The following is a 9,974-nucleotide window of genomic DNA, read 5'->3' as shown; positions in this document are numbered from 1 at the left end:
AAAACCGGTTTTTAGAATATGTCGAATATTTGACAACTCTACTTCCATAGATTTTGAATCCATAAAAAGTTTTTAAAAAATTCAGTTAAAATCTTGTACGTTCTTGAGGTGCAACTGTTAAAAAGTAGATTTTTTTCGTGATAAATATCTCGATATAAAATGTTTTTCACGAGGATCTCTTTGCAGAAATTATTAAATAAAGGTATAAATATAATTTAATATTTCTGAATAATAATATCTTAATATTTCTTAAAAATATAAAAGGAAGGAAAATTTAAAACACTATTGCGAATTTTATAAAATTGTCACATTTTTGCACCATACTGTACATATGTATGTACATATTTATTTTTATTGATGGATTTGATTGTAAAAGAAAAAAACGCCAAACTTTTGTTTTTTTTAAGCTTAGTTTGTACACAGATCACACGGTGCATAACAACCATCACCAATCAGTTTATTTCAGATTCAGGCAGATTTGTTTATTCTCAGTCTCAAAAGATTATTGAAAGCGTGAACAACTACTCAAAGAACAACTCAATTTAAATTATTTAAAAAAAAAAAATTATTTTGCTTAATATTCATACATACTCGTTAAAAAATATACGCTGCTCATACTATTCGTATCAATTGTTTATTTGTTTGTTGTTAAAAAAAAATAACAATAAAAACATAACAATGTATCAGAAAATCATAGGACTATTTTTAACAATCTGTTTAATAATGACGCATTGTTGTGGCTTGAGTCAAGCGGTTCCCATACTTGGTGAGTACAGGGGCACAGTCTGTACTGACTGACATATACCAACACATCTGAACAATGGTATATAATATAAATAAAAAATGCTTTGGAATACGAAATAGGGTTTCAAAAAAAAAGAAGCTTTCTGTCGGTTTAAAAAAAAGTACATTAAGTGACATGTACTTTTTTTTAAACCCACAGAAAGTCTTTTTTTTTGTAAAATTTTATAAAATGAATAACCCTTTTAATTGCTCCATAAAAGTATATTTGTTTTTATTAACTGAATATTGTTTAGTTTTTTTCAAAAAAAAAACTTTGATTTTAATTCGGGATCCCTGGAGTTGAATTTGCATTTCCTATTTTTAATACAAAAACTACGTTTTTTACCTTAAAATCAATTTCTAAGATGATTTTGCGTTGCTCCGCAGTTTAAATAATTCAGTAGCTTGTGAACGATTGGATATACAGTAGCGAGCATAAAAAATACAACGCCATGCAATGTGATTTTCATTGTCCACATCTGCTGTTTTTATATTCTTATTGATCATAGGCAATTATTGTATGACATTTAGGATAATTATAAAATTTTTAGTAAAAACAGTAATAAAATTGTGCGAGCAAAAAAAATCCAACTCTACGGAAATTTACTTAATTTTTTAAATTTTGAAAGAAATAATTATAAAAATTGATAAAAACTGTAACAATGTTGCATTACCATCATTTACTATTAATAAAAACAACTTTAAGGACATTAAAATTCAAAATGATAAACATTTTATCCAAAAAACGCCGTTATACAAATTTAGATATAATTAAGAATTGTGTTATGATTAGAGCGCCGAAATAATTTTGATGGCTAGTTTTGAATTGGATTTTATTGAAATAAAACTAAAATGTTAGACATTGAAGTAATCAAGGCTGTGTTACCTGATCCATGGAAGGTGACATCATATATTTAATGCTGCCCAAACGCACACATGTGGACATTTATGACTATTGCAACCTCCAAAAGATAATTTAATGATGCAAATATAATAAGGATAAACCAATTCAATAAACTATATATTATTTACAAAAATAAATTAAAATGGCGCAGTCGTATGATATGGAAAGTCAATTAACGTAATTTTAATTTATTCGTGTCTGATAGTTTCTATCTGTTACTCAGGCAGTCTGGTCACAGATATTCCCTTAACCCTTAAATACCTGAAATTGAAATCCATGTAATAATGCTAAAATAATTTTGGTTCTAGTATATTTTTTGCTATAATTGCACTATATTCTGGCATAATTGCATAGCATTGATAAAATGGATCTTCAATATCGTCATCGAAATCTTCATCAGTATCTTTGAAATCAACATCATTTTCAATTGACTACATCAAATCAGCTATTTCTTAATCACTCAATGATAAAAGCTTAATTTTTAAGACAATTTTTCTAACTTATTAGTAAAGAAGACTAAACAGAATAGTTACATTTTGTTCAACTAAATGACTAGACACATGTTCAGTAACAAATCAAATTAGTAAAAAAATATGAAAGTTTACATTTCAAATATTTACCAAAACAATTCCCGAGTCAATAGAGCAAATTAAAACTATATTTTTTTAAATTTGAATTTTCACAAAAATCAGAAATATTTTTTTGACTCTTTTCACTAAAATTCAGATTGAACCTGTTATATCTGCCAAACTTATTTATTGAGCCCGTTCAAACTGGTACCGGTTGATAGGTATTTTTATACTAAATAAAAATTCATTAGTTGTTATGGTGTAAAAAAATCCGATTTTACAATAAATTGCATTTTTTGAAGGCCTTCTATAGACGGTCTTAGGTGCTAAAGGGTTAAATATTAAATTAAAATATTAAACAATTGTAATAGCTTAGTAATCACGTAAGCTAAATATAGGATTCTATGAAATAGGAACAGTGTCAAATTTAATATTATTTACAATTGTCTTCCGCTGTTTTGGAATTCGTTTACTTACCAAAATAAATGGATATTTGAATATGATTTTATTATTATATAGTAATTTTTAAAGACCACATGATGTCATATGATTGTGAAAATATTATTTTTGCATTAAATTTCAGCACCCTTCTAACATTAACTAGTCATATCCTTTTGATCTTGAGCTCTTATACACTCAGCTTTAGGCACACAACCACAATTATTTGATTTCCTTTTCATAGAGGATATCCGCAAGATTTTAAATTGGTAAAGAAATAAAAAAAATTCTTAAAATGTTCATGGTTTTTTATAATTACACTATGCACGAAATTAACACTCTTTTTCTTTCAAGAGGGGCACCCAGCGGCTTAAACTAATTCGGGTACGCGGAATTCAGTGGTGCTAACCATTTTTTTAGGTTAGCTCGTATTTTCGAGATATACCGTTATTTCGAAAATGGAGGAGGTTACACAACATATATTCGCGTAACTCAAAAACAGTTTAGTTTATTGAATAAACTGAAAAAAGAACGAAATTCCGCAACGAAATTACCTTCAAGTAAAGCTTAACATGTTTATAATCTTCGCAGTCGTTTTAGAAATATACATTTTTTTTGGCAAAAAAAATAATTTTTTAGAAAAATTTCGAAATTTTTAGCTTTTAAAAAGGCATTAAAAATTGAAAAATGCATATACGATCTTAATTTTTATTACACATTTAGAAAAGTTCCAAATAAAATAAGCTCTAAATAATTAAATTCTGTCCACAATTTTTAATTTTATTCACAAAAAATAATACAAATATCCCCTAATATTTTATCAAAATATATAACTCGTAGTAATTAGCAACATCGTGCAGTGCACAGAGGTATAGACAAAAAAAAGGGAAATAAATCTAAACCCTTAGTCCGATTTGAATGAAATTTGACATGTGCAAAGAAGAAGTGTTGACGAGTTTAAGGTTTGAATTTTGACCGCATGAGTCTACCAGAGGTGCTGCCAGGGGTCCCCAAAGTAGGACTCGGGTATGATAAATTTTTAAAACGATCCTCTTTCTTCGTTTGTATGCCGATTTAAAAAAACTTACACACATAGAATCTCCTCATCTAGCACTACAAAAAACCTCATCGTGGCTATCAACTATCTCTTATAGCTTAGGAGATATTCGCATTTTAAAATTAAATTATCAACATTTTTAACCACCATACTCCAATTTTTTTATAACAGCTCATTTGCTAATTTTTTCTTTTATTGGACTAACTACAAATGTATATGTCAAACAAAAAAAGAATTGTTTACAAATCGTAACTGACTCCATATGCATTTGAATTTAAAAATTAAGAGCGTATATGCATTTTCCAATTTTTAATGCCGTTTTAAAAACCAAAAATTTCGAAATTTTTCCAAAAAAAGATTAAAAACATGTCAAGCCTTACTTAAAGGTAATTTTGTTGCGGAAAATTTCTTCAGTTTGTTCAATAAAATAAACCGTTTTTGAGTTATGCGAATATATTTTGTGCAACCTCCTCCATTTTCGAAATAACGGTATAGCTTAACCCACCCACAATAACGGTATAGCTTAACCCACCGGTATTAGCTTAACCCACCAGGTGCCCCGCTTGACAGTTTTTTCAACTAGCACAGTGTTATTTTTTTCAAAAGTTTAAAAATCAAAGTCAATTTTCTTAGAATTGCATTTTTTTTGCTCGCACAATTTTACCAATGTTTTTACTAAAAATTTTATAATTATCCTTACGAAAAAAAATATTGGACAAAATGTCATACAATAATTGCCTATGATCAATAAGAACATAAAAACAGCAATTGTGGACAATTGGATACATTTTTGAGCAAAATCAGTGCTGTTGAAAATCACATTGTATAGTCCCGGTCCACACTGTGAAACATTTGCTGCAAAACATTTTTAAATTCTCTTTTGAAACTGCATTCGTGTCCACACAGTGAAGTTTTTGCTTTTCAGTTTTTGACATTTCTGTACAGAACGAATACGAACGAATAAATGTGAATGACATACTCAACAAAAACTTCATGTACATGAAACTTAGTACCCTTTTCCATTACTCTTTCCCCTTTCGTCAACAAACTGAAATGTTTTGCAGCAAATGTTTCACAGTATGGATGGGGACATAGCATTGTATTTTTTATGCTCGCAACTGTACATATGTATATTAACGAAATTTTACGCAATCAAATCTGATGTGTTTCTGCTTTTGGACGCCTTGCGAATATAAAATTAATATATCTCCAAAAATGTATATATTATCCGAATGCACTATGTGCCCAAATGACAAAATTGCGGCAAAAATCGTTTCCAAGGGAGCTAGCATCATAAAACTTTGTGTAGAGACCCTTGTTGCTAAAATAAGCATTTTAAAAAAACTTTCTGAATCTTAGTTAAAACATGGCAGAATCAGCCAGGTACAATTATTAGACAGAGTTGTCAATATTTACCCCTACAACGTGAAACTATGGATGTTATCACTTTATGTACTCATTTGATTTGTGCGCGTTTTTAGAAATTTTTTGCGTTAAACTTTAATTTTTTACATTTTTATACCCTTTACCTTCGCACATTGCTTTAGCCATCTATTATCTCTTATAGTTTACGAGTTATTCGCATTTGAAAAGTTAAATTTTATGTTTTTTACCTACCTTGGTCTGCTTTTTTGCTAATAACGGATCCAATTCAAAAATGTACAAAATTTTTAAGTATTAAAAAAATTATAGAAGACTTTTTTCAAAAATATGGGAATAAAAAATGGTAGCTGACTTTTTTTTTAAAATTTTAATTTTTAAAATGCAATAAAAGTTTTGTTTATTATTCGTTTTTAATGAAATTTTACACTTATATAGAAACTTTTGATCCAAATCCAAAAGTGGAAAATATATTTTCGAATTGTTAATGACAATTCCCAAAAAACTTTTCAAAAATCCCAAAATTGGGATTTTTTGATTTTTGCAGTTATTGAAGGCTAGTGCCTAGTCCGGGGATATGCAATCCCTTTACGCGATATTGAAGAACATATTGGGACATACAAAAAAGGACCTAATTTTTTGAAAGCAGCTATGCGATTAGAGAACATGTTGTCTAAATTTGAAAAAAACAGGTCTACTTCGGAAGGCTCTGGACCACGCACTAATTCGAATTTTGATATTATTTTGCTTTTCTTATTTTCTGTATAATTTAAAATTAATGTAAGTACTTTTTTCGAAAAAAAATGGCGAAAAACTACTTTTTTATATTTTTTAAGTTTGATACACATAACTTTTGACTCAGTAATCATTTTTAATTTTTGATATACCCGAGGTGCCCCACTTTGGGGCATTTTAGCTCGGCGCCCCCTAGGTGTTATAAGCCCAAATTCAAAACTTAAACTTATCAACACCTCCTCTACAGCCATGGAAATGTTTATTAAAATCGGTCTATTCATTTAGAAGTTACAGATTTATTTACAGATCTGGGCCACAAATGGCTGAGATATAAGGAAAAAACCAGGACAACCTCGATTTTTTACCTATTTTTTACCTCTATCTGGATTACTAAGTCATTAATATAGACACTATGTATATCTAATTATAGATATTTCAAAGACCTTTGCAACGACGTATATAAGACCAGTAAGTTGGACCTACAATGAGTACAATTTTTCAACCAGAATGTTTTTTTCACCAACGGTTTTTTTCGCTAAATATTAAAAAAAACAATCATAAATACACTCCACCTGCATACATATTTTTTAGGTTAATATATATGGGAGCTATAACCAATTATAGGCCGATCATCATAGAATTAGGTATATCGATTTTGGTATATGTGGAATTATTTATGACGAATTTCAACTTAATAGCGATATTTATAAGATATTTATGCTAATTTAAGTGATTTTCGGAAGTGAACTTTATATGGGGGCTGGTCAAATATGGGCCGATCCACAAAAAATGTAGTGTTGTGATTTCTTTTAGCACGAAACTTATTTTTGCTGAATTTTGTATGGATACTGCAATTCTGAAGGCATTTATTTAGACCATAGAACCATATTTCGGGAAGAAATTTGTATGGGGGCTAGGAGAAATCATGAACCGATTCTTATAATTTTCACAAGAGTTAGTCCTTTTATTCGTATTATCTGCAATATATTTACACAAATAACCAAAAATATGTCAAAATTGTAAATTTTTTTTTAAGTTGTCTCACAGTTTGGTTCATAGCTCTGGTTCTACTGAACCGATTTTGCTGATTTTCAATACCAAACTGCTTAGGACAACATTAAACATATTTTTTGCAAGTCTACCAATTTTGTTTGCGTGTTTTGGACGCGAGCGTGTTTTACACAGACACACAGACGGACATGGCTCAATCGACTTAGAATTTCATAAGGATCAATAATGTACAGTAGTTTTGACTTACCTGCCTTTCACTTAAGTGCATTTTGCATATAAGTGCACAAAACTTGTGTTTTGTATATTTATTTACCAAACTCCATATAAATTCATTAATTTAAGTGCATTGTTCATACCTGCACATTTAAGATAAGTGCATAATACTTTTGGAAGCTATAACTGGTTTTCATGAAAAAAATTTAATTTAGCTGCCTAATACAAAATTAAATCAAAACAAATAAGAAAAATACGATTTTGAATGAAAAAATATGTAGAAAACTTCTTAATAATTTTAAAAGTAGCTAAAATATCAATTTGACGATATTTTTAGACGGAAAAATCACAAAGCTTCATGTAAATTATTTGCCGTTAGCTGATTTTTTGGGCAGTAAACTGTAAATGTACTTACCAGCATCAATGAGCACGTAAGTGCATTGAGGTTAACTGCATTTTTAACTTACCTGCACAAAATATCGTGCAAAGTTGATTGTGCAGGTATGTCAAAATTACTGTATATACTTTGTTGGGTCTCAGATGAATATTTCTCAATGTTACACACGGAATGATAAACTTATATATACCCTCATTCACCACTTGTGGTGGTGGAGGGTATAAAAATTGAATAAACAAAAAAAAAAATTGAAAATTTGTTTTTTTTTACAAAAATTTAAAAAAACAACTTTGGAAAAAAATTTGTTTACCTAAAAATATTTAAAATTTTTATTTTGAAGTATAATTTGGTGAAGGGTATATAAGAGTCGGCCCAGCCGAATATAGCTCTATTTCTTGTTATTTCGTAAAATTAATTTTTGTTCACACTTTCAAATTGATTTTTTTGAACAAAACTGGAATTTAATTTATTTTTTTTAGACATTCCATTTTGATATTTTTAATTTTCTTTAGTTTGACATTTTAGGGAAATTATAATTGAGAACATACTTTTTAATAATTGCACCTGACTGATTCTGCCAAGGTTAAAACTAATTTTTTAAAAAAAAAAATCACTTTTTCCTTAATGCAATTTTTTACTTTTTCAGTTTGAAATATTTATTTAAAAAATTTAAACTTTCAAGTTGTTTATATATAAACTGAGTGGCCAATTGGCATACATTTTTGGCATTTATGTAGTCGAAGTGTTAGGAATTGAACCGTAATTTTTTTTTAAAAAGCGGAAGTTGAATATTTGAAATTTTGCCGCAAAAATTGGAAATGAGCACATAGTGGAATGTAAAGATATTTTGTATTTAGAGAGTTAAACATTTCATGAAAATGCAGCATTATGTACAAGTGTTATTATGATTAACATTATAAAGAAAAACAGTTTCAGATACATTTTCCGAATAACATTTACCATAAAAACTTGGAACTTCACGATGCAGTGATTTTACGTGAAGAAAATTTTTAAATTCGAATTAGTGTAAAATTCGAACGGAAACATTGTAGTAAAATTTGGTACATATGTATATCGATCAAAATAGCTTTTAATCAACGGGTTAACTACTGCTATTGTCATTATTTTAAAAAGCAAAATTTCAAAATATGTTCCAAAAATTTAGTTTTTTTTACAAAAGATGCTGCTCTGCCATTTTTTATCCTGTGATATCTTATTAACTGCTGGTGTATTTATATTACATATGCGGCCTTTTTAGAAAGTTTTAAATAAATCTGAACTTGTACTTCAATATTGGTCATGGGTGCCTATGCATGTGTGCACGCAATGCAAATATTTACTTGGAGTCAGCAGTGTGCACCGGATCCAGTCAATTCCTATTAAACAATTAACTTATTACATGCAGTATATGATTCATATTTAAAAGAATATTTAGTAGTAAATACACTATTTGATGCTACCAGTTATTTAATTTTCATTTATTTTTTATTTTACTCAACAGGGGAACAAACTCAATTTGATGATAATTCCAAAGTTCAGGGAAAATCAAAACCAATTTTTGTTTATTGTGATGAAATCGGAAACCATTTAAATTGTATGCTCTTTTGTAAGAGCATGGGACACACATCAGGTCATTGCGGCGGAGATTTTATTTGTAATTGTTTTTAAATTTTAATAAACTCATTCCAACTCCACGAAATTTTAACACGATCGTTTAATGAGATTATTACAATAAATAAAAATATTATTAATATTTGATAATGTTTGTCGTATTCGCAATCGTATTTGTATTTTAAAATGTTGTTGTTACTTATGTACTCGTACTATATTTGTGATTATTTAAAAAAAAAATATTAGCATTTACTATATAAGTATATGATTACAGATCAACACATACAAAAAACTTAATTAAGCATCTATATTTATTTTAATTATAAAAATAAGAAAAAATATCAATAAACTAATCTAATTAAAATATTTTATTTAAAATATTGTTGTTTCATGTTTTAAAACGAAAATATTTATATATGTATGTATGTACGGTGCTCATTTTATAATACCCTACACCACCATAGTGGGGAAAGTATAGTTATTGCGTTTATGCTGATGTTTGTAACGCCAAAAATATCTGTGAAAAACCTAGCTAAAGTATAAAGATCAACCAATCAGAACTACTTTCTGAGTCGATTTAATGCTGTACGTCCAAGTGCTTGGAAACAGAAAGATAATAGCGATATTAACAACTTTACACAAATTTCATATAATTTCATTAAAATAATTATTTGTATAATATATTCATATATGATTTTCCCCATGAATTAGTAATTCCAAAGGTATACTTTATGCCGACGACTGATTACTTTATGCTCACAATGAGTCACCTCAAATTGCACTCCAAAATGTTTGTGCACACCTTAAACTTGTTGATGAATTTTTTTCTGATTGGGGAATAAAAATTCCGCAGGAAAATTCGGAAAAAAATTAAAT

At 28.5% G+C, this 9,974-nt stretch overlaps 1 long non-coding RNA gene across 1 annotated transcript; it reads left to right on the top strand.

The window, feature by feature from the left end:
• Nucleotides 1-445: 445 nt before the first annotated feature.
• LOC135960929 (uncharacterized) lies at nt 446-9,476 on the top strand. Its single transcript, XR_010576593.1, has 2 exons — nt 446-766; nt 8,989-9,476. It is a non-coding gene; the product is annotated as an uncharacterized LOC135960929 (long non-coding RNA).
• Nucleotides 9,477-9,974: the final 498 nt, after the last annotated feature.

The sequence above is a fragment of the Calliphora vicina genome, chromosome 5 (genome assembly GCF_958450345.1).
Source record: "Calliphora vicina chromosome 5, idCalVici1.1, whole genome shotgun sequence".
Taxonomy (NCBI): Eukaryota; Metazoa; Arthropoda; class Insecta; order Diptera; family Calliphoridae; genus Calliphora; species Calliphora vicina.
The sequence above is the reverse complement of the archived record's forward strand: the minus strand, read 5'-3'. Positions and strand labels throughout refer to the sequence as shown.